Here is a 10104-nt window from a genome sequence, read left to right as displayed (position 1 = left end):
GTCCGAAAAGGAAGTATTTTAAAGCAGTGCACTACTACTGTGAAAATTCTAATTGATGAGACTAAGATCAAAATACATGTTTATCCATTGGCAAACTTTCAAAATATCAATATCGACTTCCTTATTTTATTTTATATACTTGTATTTATATAAAGCAATACAGCAATATTCATGTGGGCCTTTGTCCTACTTTTTTATGTTTTATTTTAAGTATGATATTGTAATCGCATGCAGCACATTATGAATTCCAAAAATTATTGTTGGCCTCAGCAGATAGATGCCATGTGAGACATTGCAGTGTTATTGAACGGCTCGGTGGACAGCAACAGGTGAGAAAGTTCCGCATCTCTCACATCTATGTTTTTCATTAAGGTCGAGTATCAACAGTAACACTCAGATCTCACGACATCTGACCCATTTGCACTGGTTTTCTGAGTCAGGCCGGTGGAAATGTTTCTGCATCTTGACTTGAGGTTTCTTCTGTCTGGATGTCTCCTGCAGCAAACCTAGCTCAGGCTATCAGCCAAAATATAATCATCCACACATGTCTTCACCCCCATCAGGAGCCCAGCATGTTTGTCTTCCTCTAGTTCGCCATCATTTCCTCTCACTTCCATAAAATCCAGGGGAAAAAAATGTGTGTGCAGATTAAAACTAGCTGGAACCTGTGATCTTTTAATAAAACAAAGTGATGACTTGTGGGAAGTTTGGGCGCTGGTATTCTAATGGAAAAGCATCTCTGGTTTGTAGTAGCAAATCAATATTAACTTGTATGATTCAATATGAGATTAGCCTCGTAACACTGGCATGATTGTGTGTTGGAGAAGAATATTTGATTATCTCAGACGAAGGAAGATCTGCTTCGTGTCAGCAGCTACTGCCAGCAGCTGTGATGCTTTGATGTCTCGTGTTCAGCTCCAAGAGGGAAAGATTATCCCACTTTCCTTCTTTTTGGATTCCCAACTCATGGTCTGTTTTTTCTTTTCGTCATTTTTTTTCTGCTTTTATTGCAGACAGTTAAAGTCGGAGCCAAAACCTGCTGGATGCTTTTATATAGAAGCACTAAAACTGAAAACGAGAGCTGATCACGAACATGGGTTAACACCAGGCGGAGGGAGAAACCAGAGATGAGTGGACACACAGGCACAAGTCATGATGCAGTTTGGGAATCGCATGTCAATGTGTGTCACAAAAAAACAGCTGTGCCAGTTAAAAAGCAGTTTTAGATCATGTCTCTGAGTTTTTTCCCCCAATTTTTTATGACGATTCAAGCGATTAAGGGAGAGTTTCATCACATTTATATGCTGAGATTGATCCTCTCTGTGGTGTCAGATAAATAAAATAGTTTCACCTCTTTCTAATAGCTTCTTCAGACTTCTTGACCTCGACCTGTGATCATTTTCTTTGAGCAATCACTTGCCTACGTTTCTCTGGGCCTCATGAGTTGGACTACGTAGAAATGTTCCACGTCCTGATGTCAACCACTTGGGAGTGTCCCAAACTTGTTGTTTGTCGAACGAATTGTCAACAATTCAAATGCAGAATTTGCCCACAATATTTCTCATATAAGTTCAGGCACCAAAGTGTACATTTATTCACTACTATTTTAATGTTTATATTCATATTATTGTACATCCATATTTCAATTCAATGAATTTTACACAAATTGTTCCATAAAATTTCTCTTGATGCCATTATGCATTTTTTATCTTTTCTTTCCCAATTTGTGTCTGTGATTCCCATCCATTAAATTATATTCAAATATATCAATTATTAAATTACCTAATTTTAGATTTGATTTTCTAGTTGTGTGACTTTCTTGTTGCACATATTCATCATTTAGCATTGAAAATAACTGCCATAAAAAGACATTAGAAAAAAATGGAATAAAAACATAAATTATTTTATTTTTATTTATTTATTATTTTTATTATATTATTTATTATTTCATTTATCAAAATTTACCACCCCTCGTTGTACATTCAATGCTATTTTCAGCTCCATTTTTTTAGATCTTTTTGCCAAAAAAATTAGCATAGAAATAAGAGTATTCATGAATATTTTAATAAGATTATTCACATATTAAGTCCTCATAACCTCAGAGGAAAGGAAGTCACCTGACCGTACCTCGGCTTCACATGTACCATGGGAACTTGATTTCCCCACGAGGGAGACACGCACACTCACATGGACAAACAAGGTCCCATAAATCCTGGGTGTGTTGTTTCCAGCAGCTGTAGAAGTTTACGAGGGCTGGATGAAGGAAAACTGGCTGCTCAGGTCACGACATGTTGTTATTTTTTTTTGCCTCTGTGTGTGCATGTGTGTGTGACCACGCACAGTTGTAGCCAGACCACAGAGGCACACGAGCCAAAGAGGGTGGTTTGTTCGACCACAATACCGTGAGGACTCTGGGTCACACTCGCTCACAGATGTGTTTCCATAACTGAGGGGACGCGAGTCTGACCTAAACTCATTTCCTGGAGTCTTGCCCCAAACATAACCACCACTCCGCTAACCCTAGCATTACTCCCAACCCGAGAGTTTATGATTTATGTAAGATTAAGAGCCGCTTTCCGTCTGACCATCAGAGAAGCAGCTCCTCACAATTCCACGTCTAGACAGGCGGAGGTCCCATTAAACACATTGACTTTCATTGTCACGTATTAACAAGATGGACTACTACAAACATGTTCTGGAATATATTGGCATTAAGTAATAAACTGTCAGTTAAGAAAAAGGACTTTATTTGTGAATATATATATTATTATTTATACTATTATTAAGAACTGACATTTTGCTTGAGAAATACATTTATTCAACGAAAATATTGTAATATTATACACATTTTAAAACACATTAAACTCTATCAAAAATTCTGGTGACGATAAAAAAAACATACCAGAACAATAATACAACTATTTTAAAACTTACTGCAATATATGATGCTATGGATATTAAGTGTTAAGTAGCTATCAAGTAAGTTATTAGGTAGCTAAAAAAAGAGAAGACGTTCAACAGAAATGTGAACATAAAAAAGTCTAAATGAGAGCTTACTTCCACAGGCAACAGTTTTCAGGGATCCAATTCCAGGTGCATTGCATTGTACTAAGTGATGTCATCACCAAAACAGTGGCCAAAGAAGGACAGAAAATAAAAAAAATGTAATTGTAGACACATAAAAAATGTTCTGTGGACTTTAAATTTGTGCACAAGATTCTAAATCAATTTGATCATTCTAGTGTCAAACTAGTGATTAACCACATTTAAAACACATGAAACAAATAACTAAGATGTTTTTATTTGTTCTTAAATTGAGACTCAACCCATCAACAAATCCATCAAGTTTTGAGAGATCAATCTTTTTTATCGTCATCATTACCTCACGGTGAAATTAGGACGCACCCTGACGCAAGTCAAACTGAGCTCTAAACGCTGCTTGTGTTTCAATAGCTATGGATGATAATCCAAAGTCAGGCTTGTGTCCCCATCAACGTCTCTCAATTACGGCCGGCATCATTGATTAGATTGACTGATTGATTAGTCAATTCACACAACGGTGCGATAATGGTGTTTTTAAACGTGGAGAGGACTGAAGGAACCCGAGGTGTGGAGTCAGAGAGGCCTGACAGAGTCATAAAAGGAGAGCGATGACCATCTGGCTCAGGTCAACCTCCCACAGAGAGCAATGATCACAGTGGTTTGTGTGTGTGTGCGCGCGCACGTGTGTGTGTCCCACGCAGTGAAAGGTGATGACCACAGCTGTGTGTGTGACCTCCTAGCAGCAGGAGGTCCCCCCTCTTAATCCTTTTCCTTCTCTGCCGCTCTCTCGTGTCCCCCACTTCCTCCGTCCCCCCACACCCCCGAGTTTGCCCGTCTTATATTCAACTTTTTTTTTTTTTTTTCATCATCGGATTTTTTTAATTAACCGAAATAAACGCCAAGTTTCTTCATTCAGGCATGTGAGCCAAAAGATTTGCTAAGCCATGGGAGGCCCCTATTGTCATGGCACCTCCTCCATTACTTTGCATCAATTAGCACATGACCTCCAAGGCACTGCACTGTGAGTGTGAGTCATGGGGGGATGGTAGGAGAAAATCACAAAACTCACTCGCTGTTTTAAACTCCACTTGTCAAGCCAAACATAGCTCACACTATTTTCCATCTTTAAAAAAACAGCTATTTCATGCAGGTGATGCGACCGACCACATTGTACACACGTAGTCACTACACACACAAAGCGATCACTTTGATCCAGATTTAAGTCACAGCGACAGTAGTTTAAAGTGTCCCCAAAAATAGATTTTTAAGGTCTGACAGGGTGAAACACAAGGATGTTCTTAACACCTCCCTCTGTGGCAGGGACTTCCTGATAAATAACCCTCAGATGGGGGCAATTGGTGACGCCACGTCCTCTTCCTCAACGGCTGACAGCACAGGTGGGATCTGTGGAACATGTTTTGGGGTTTGAAGTTGAAGGGCCACTCATTAGACTTGTTCCACTGGTCACCAGCTGCACTGGAGCTTCTGTTGCGGCGCTGTATTTTCCTCTGTGAATGGCTACTAGCGTTCGACCTATCAAGAGCTCAGAGGACTGGCCAAATAGAGGCAGTTAATTCATTAAAAGTGCATTAAACCTCAGTAGACAGAAGCTCAACGATCCAATCTGTACCTTCAACCTTAAAATTCTGTTATATTTTCAAGGTGTTTTGGTGAATTAGCCGATTTAACTCAGTCAATTCTATGAATTATTTATTGAAATTAACACGACACACCTTAATCAACAATCTGATTCTTGTGTTTACTCTTGGCGTGGCAGTCACTTTGCGCCTCTTTAGACTCGCGACGATCTCATTTTAGCTCTGGGCTGATAGTAAAATACAAGAGCAACAGTGCTGCTGGCTCACTGCTGCAAAGTTGTTGGTTTAAATCCAGCTTGGAATGAAGTTTGCTTTGTTCTCCTCCTCCTGATATGGTCTTTCCCCAGGGTAGTCATGCGGTGAACTATGTGGCCTGGTCACTCATCTTTGCTCACAGACACCTGACCCTAGCGTGGCAAACTAGCGCACCTGTATTTGGGCGGAAATGGATCTGTGTGTGTACTTCAAGACCTCCATCGTACAGGCCATCATCACCTCCCACACCAGCATGTGGTATTCCGTGTGAACTCTCTTCACAGAAAACGTCCTCCACGAACCTGCAGGACATCGAGACGTTCTGGTAAGACTGCACCCGACCCGTCACACTCATGTTTAAACTCTTCCAGAAGTAATCACTCAGACAGAGAACCTCCTGGTTTCAGAATGCCATATGCTATTTTGTTTTTGCGCTTTACTTGCACAACTTCCTTTTTAGGGTCAGGATTATGGGTTAATTTAACTTTTAAATAAGCAAATAAAGTTGATTCTTTTTTTTCTGAGTCTCATAGTATGAAGTCAAGGTCTGAGGAAGAAATGTGGAACAACCTAAATAAAGGAGCTTCACAATCTTGAATTCAAATCTCAAGGCAGAAGCTGAAAGACTGAGCAGCAGGTGCTTCTACCTCCAGCTGAGACAAAACAGAGCTGAGCTAAAAGGTCAAGCTTGTCAATATCCATGTTTATGAGTCAAGAAATGTGACAAATGACATGAAATCTGGATATGTTTTGTGTATGAGATACAGTGTCTGGGTCTAGTATAGTACGTTCGTACTGTAGTAGTTCTATCACAGAAACAAGAGAATAAATAATAAATACATTTTAAAGATATGCGTGAAAAAAATCTCAAATTAAAAATAAAATAAAATAAAATAAAAATCTCAAAGGACATACATATTTTTACGGCAATTTAATATAATATATATATATAAATATATATCAATTATTTGTCAGTTTTCATAAAAAGTATATATTAAAATTTATATAAATAATACATTACAAAAAATAAAAAAGAAAAGTTGGATATTATCCATTAAATATAATTAAAGTACCATAAAATCAGGTTAGGATCAGGAAGTGGGACAAAGCGGACTGAAAAAAACCCCAATTTTATTTAAAATAAATATCACATTAAAATATACATGGAAAAAGTTCACTTTAAAAAAATGATTGAAAAGAATTAAATATCTGCTCAGAATATCTCAATGAAAATTGACATTTTCCCAGTAAGATTTTTAATAAAGATATAAAGAGCATAGCAATATAACTTCAATAGGGACTTGAATCCGGGAAACAAAATATAATGAAAATAAAATACAATGAAAAGAAATGCAAGAGAAACTGTGTGACCCCCAGACCTCATCTCGCACAGGTTTGTTCAGCTTCATTTAAAATATCTTTCATCACCTTTAATGTCATTTCTCTTCAAGCACTTAATGCCTTCGATGGTGCTGGGTTTACATTAACGTGCTGTATAAGTAGTACAACAAAGCCGGCTGCAGTACAATAAACCATTTATATAAGGCTTGAGACGATAACAAGGGATTAACTTGATTAATGTCCGCATGTTAGATGTGTATACACTTTTTACTTATGTTTATTCATACATGCATTTGCTTCAAAAAGTCAAATCTGCAGCGCAGGTGATGGTTTACATTACGCAGGCTTGTTGTATACGTTGGCTGTGGAGCGAAAGGAAACTGCAGAAGACGTAGCTGAGATGCCGCAGATGTTTTAATCCAAATACAGTAATGTGCTGAAGAACTGAGAAGAAACAATGAGGACCCACACCCACTCCGTTTTGGCTTTGAAAAGCAGTACTTTGCATCATTTTTTTAAATTTTGGCAAAACATTCCGCGCTAGTTAACTGTTAAGAGTTCCTCGCTGGACGGATCCCAGTCTTGGTTCTGCTGAAATAAATCCTTCTTTCATCACCCTGTGTGTGTATGTATGTGCCTGTAGGTGTGTGTGTGTGTGTGTGTGTGTGTGTGTGTGTCGGCCAGTACTGTGGGTTCTCTGTGTAGCTCTGACAGACACAAACCAGCTGCCTGCATTCCTCTCTCTCTCTCTTGCTCTCTCTCTCTGCTGACTTCCTAAGGTCGACCGCTCCTGCCCCCATTCAGAGGAGGGTCCCTCACGCTCGCATATATATCTATATATACACCAGCATTTAACATACGCACATGCGCGCAAAAGGAATCCAGGTCGAGCACAGATTAGAGGTGAAAGAAGTAACTCAACTTGTGAATTGTTTGTATAACTTCATGGGCTTATTATTAAACCAGCATCACTGGCGTTAGGACAGAAAGAACTAGTCAGATGTGTATTCAGTTCTTTTCGAAACCCCAAAACTATAGAGGCCATTTGCGTCACTAATCTAATGAGTAATAATAATAGAAAATAAATCATTTTATTTTCATATACTTACAACACAAAAGATGTCAGTGAATGAGGTTTCTCCTTAAATATATTTTCTGTTTTGTTTTCTTAACAGAAATGTGTTTCTAATCAGATTAAAAAACATTCATAAAAAACCCATGAAGACAGGATTTTTTTTAAACAAATAATGAAAATAATAATAAATAATAATTTTTACTTATTTTATGGAATATAATCTGCATAATAGTGACAATGTCATTTTAAATATTCATCTAATTTATTCTAAAATATGAATGAATTCATTAACTAAAAAGCTTTTTATCATATCGGTTAAATAATGTACCCCAAAATATACAAGGAGTATTTGATTTCTGGAGTGCTAAAGCAGTTAGGATTTTAATCGAGCCTTGTTTGAAGTTGTAACAAGTTTGGTGCTGCAGGAAATGTAAATTTAACGGGTAAAATGGTCTCTGTTAACCAAATATTTTCATAGTGATGAATTACTAATGAGCCATTTTAAGAGACACACATCCAGGCACAAGTTTCCATTTGATCACTTCGGACTTGAACCGAGTCGATATTGACGTCTCCAGAAGGACACGTCTCGATTATTTTCCACGTTTTGTCTTCAAAGGGAACACGTCTCCTCGCACCTTTTGGCACTTAAAATTCTTACATGGCTCCACGCAAGTATTCCTGGCACAGCTGAAGGGCACGAAAGGTTTAGCATGTCAGATGACTCAATTGCAAACTCTGAGAGCGGCTCGCACACGGCTAGAATCTGAGCCAGAGGCAAGGCGTATGTAAAAGCAGGGTTAAACAGTGGATGAGCAAACCTCTTCAGGAAGTGGTGGAGAGGGGAGCAGCTGTCTCAAGCTGGGGAAGGGTCAACGTGTCACGCTAACACTGGCACATTTACACTGTCCACCGGTGACATTGTGGGATTACTAGTCTACAAGGCTGTTAATGACCTCACAGATGAGCTGCCGAAACGACCCAGAAATGATCCTGGTCCAGTTCTTTCCCCATTTTAATAACCAATTTAATGGAGCCCAATAGTCGGTGAGCAGCAGTAACACAAGTTAGGATGCTTTTATGGAATACCAGGAGTGGCAAAATGAGAAAGGAAATGTGGAAATGTAAAAGGAAATATGCTTAAATGGATATTTTGGTTCATTTTTCCTTACTTGTATTTTCCACTCTTATTTCCTCATTTTGGCACACCTGGTATTAAATAGCTTTTGGTAGGTTGGTGAAGGAAATACAAGTATATATGTTGCCGTAGTTTAACAAACATGGTGCACAGGCTAAGAATATGGCACTAAAATAATGTGACATTGTGACACTTTGACGCAAGTATCGCGATGCACATTGTATCGTGATGTTCTTCCCAATACTCAACCCTAATTGTAACAACCTATTACGGGTCCAGTATCACCAGTATTGTGATGGCTAAATCAAAGGAAGTAAAGGTAGTTCATAAACTCAACTTGCTCTTCTGCAATAGTAATAGAGAATATTTAACAGACTATACTCATTGATAACTTTAATAAAATACCCCTGTGGCTGAAAACAAGGACTTTATTTCCACCTTTAAACCATATTTAATCATGTCTCTTTAATGGAGTAAATGCTTAATGCAGACCCTTCTTCAGAGCTAAAATTGTTGCAGTGCGTTGTGGGATTTGTCACATGAGTAATGGGAGCATGAAATGAAAATCTGTCTTGGATGTGGTAAAGCGATTTGCAAATGAATGGTTTTCAGAGCAGAATAATGAGGTTGATAACATATCAGACTGTGTTTGTGCTGCCTCTCTCAAAAATAAATCTAATTACAGTCATTAAAATTCATGCTCCGACTCCAATGAACAGAAATTATGCTGGTTATCAGTTTTGTTCCAAAACCTCGTTCGAGCGCTACATTTATTCTTCCCGGCCCCTTCAAACCAAACTGTTATTTCTGTCTGGTTTTGAGTGAAGCAATTGTTATCTCATTATTTCCTCTCGGGGCCTTTCAGTGCGGCGGGTGTATGTTCTGTTCGTGCTTCACTTGGTCTCCCACTGACAATTTTGTTTTCTTCCCACAGTCCAGAAAGTCAAACAGGATGAGTGATCCGTGAATGTTTAAACATTAATGAGCCATTCTGATGTGCTATGTTAACTTCAACTATTATTATTATTAGGTTGCATGCAAACCACAGGGGCCTGGACGGTGCTTTGTAGAAAAGTGATCTGTGCAACATCATTTCGTGAGTAATGAAAAACACACTTGGTTCATTGGCATCACAGCAGCAGTGATTTAGCCATACATTAGTCACCTGCTTTAGCCCTCGTGTCATCTGAAGTGCTTGACATGTCGGTTAGACCGAGTCGGTGAGCCAACACATCCTGTTAGCCGTCCTCAAATTGGAAAACCTCCCCAATCCAAACTGCAAGCCTCATGTTTTCCCACTTCTAAGCTGTTTCCAAATAGTTGTTCAGTATTGGTTTTCACACGGTGGCTCAAGCGCCTCGCAAGACGGTCACACCGGTGGCCCTCCGAAGCAAACGCGATTTTATTTTGTCTGTGTCACCTACAGTGGTTGTTTGTTTAACACTTTTTTTCTCCGCGCGCAGATGTCCAGTGGCAGCAGACAGAAGTCCAAACACTGACTGACTGTCTGGAAACCTGCTGGACGTCCTCCATCTGCCTGACCACTGCAGGCACCAGTCATATACAAACACAAATAAACAGCTACAGTAACACAAGCCGGCGTGTATGACTTTGACCTACTGTGGTTACGAAATGCTGCACCACCGAGGGAAGAC

Source organism: Synchiropus splendidus, chromosome 10 (assembly GCF_027744825.2).
Source record: "Synchiropus splendidus isolate RoL2022-P1 chromosome 10, RoL_Sspl_1.0, whole genome shotgun sequence".
NCBI lineage: Eukaryota > Metazoa > Chordata > Actinopteri > Syngnathiformes > Callionymidae > Synchiropus > Synchiropus splendidus.
Note: the sequence above shows the minus strand (reverse complement) of the source record.